At 36.4% G+C, this 1,572-nt stretch overlaps 1 pseudogene; it reads left to right on the top strand.

The window, feature by feature from the left end:
* Window positions 1–1,221: 1,221 nt before the first annotated feature.
* Window positions 1,222–1,340, top strand: LOC112483414 (annotated as a pseudogene).
* The last annotated feature ends 232 nt before the right edge of the window (window positions 1,341–1,572 follow it).

The raw sequence follows: 1,572 nt of genomic DNA, 5'->3' as shown, positions 1-1,572 counted from the left end.
ATTGATCCTCCATATGATCCAACAGTCTCCCTACAGGATAATTGCACCAAATGCTTGAAAACCCATATCCGAAAAGATATTGGCACACCGATGTTCATAGCAGCATTATTTACAGTGGCCAAGACAAGGAAGCAACCAAAGTGTCCTACAATAAATGGTTGGCTAAAGAAGCTGTGGTACATACATACAATGGAACATTACTTAGCCATAAGAAGAGATGAAATACTGCTATTGGTGACAACATGGGTGGACCTCGAGATAATCATACTAAGTGAAATAAGCCAGATGGAAAAGTTGAAAATCACATGATATCACTTATATGTGGGATATAAACCTAAAAGCAACAAATGAACAGGACAAACAAACAGAGACTCATGGACATGCACAATGGACTAGTGGTTACCAGTGGATAAGGGGTAGAGGAGGAGGGAGGAGGTAGACAGAGTAAAGGGGGTCAAATATAGGGGGTAGAGGTAGGGTGAAGTGGGTAAAGAGAATCAAATAACTGAAGGAAATTGGACTTTGGGTGGTAAACATACAAATTATAAAATAAAATAAAATGAAAATGTTAGTTGCTGTCATCACTTATAAATCTCTACAAATGTATTATCATATGGAGATTTCAAATAATGTAATAAAATTTAATTTTGCTTAAAGTTATTTAACTCCTATTCTAATAGATATTAACTTTTACTTGAAAACTTATTATTCCACACACTTTCTTATAAATTAGAATAACTTTTAAGCTAAGTATTTATATGGAATGAGAAATTTTCTTCCTAAACATTTAATGTTCCCTCTGTGTAATATTGTAGCTTTCTAATACAATAGACTTGATGAAGAATCCAAAGAAAAGAAAGAAAGGAAGGAAGGAAGGAAGGAAGGAAGGAAGGAAGGAAGGAGGAAGGAGGAAGAAAGAAAGAAGAAAGAAGAAAGAGAAAGAAAGAAAGAAAGAAATTTCAAGCCGTTAAAAATCTATTAAATTAAAGAAGTTATTAAAAATAACTAAGGCCCCAGCACTTTAGACAGTAATGCTTGATGTTTTTCTGCTGTAATTCAGTTGAATTAAGAATCTAGCCAGGTTCAGGGTTTGGCGCCTGCCAAGTTAGAGCCCACCCTGCCCCCCACATGCTCCCTTCCCTGGGCAGACCCGATTTCCCCTTGTGTATCTGACAAGGTAGTGGTTTATGTATCATTAATGGGAAATTAAAAAAAAACTTTGTCTACGGCCATGCCACCCTGAACATGCCTGATCTAGTCTGATCGGGGAAGCTAAGCAGGGTCGGGCCTGGTAGGTACTTGGATGGGAGACCACCTAGGAAGACCAGGTGCTGTAGGAAAGAAAAAGAAAGGAAGGAAGGAAGGAAGGAAGGAAGGAAGGAGGAAGGAGGAAGGAGGAAGAAAGAAAGAAGAAAGAAGAAAGAGAAAGAAAGAAAGAAAGAAATTTCAAGCCGTTAAAAATCTATTAAATTAAAGAAGTTATTAAAAATAACTCACATATATTAATTTGTCATTATTTATTATTTAATGTGTATTCCAGGTTACTATTTCCTGGCTTTAAGTGAAGATGAA

Source organism: Pteropus alecto, unplaced genomic scaffold (genome assembly GCF_000325575.1).
Source record: "Pteropus alecto unplaced genomic scaffold, ASM32557v1 scaffold24, whole genome shotgun sequence".
In the NCBI taxonomy this organism is placed as follows: domain Eukaryota; kingdom Metazoa; phylum Chordata; class Mammalia; order Chiroptera; family Pteropodidae; genus Pteropus; species Pteropus alecto.
This window is presented reverse-complemented; position numbering and strand designations above follow the sequence as displayed.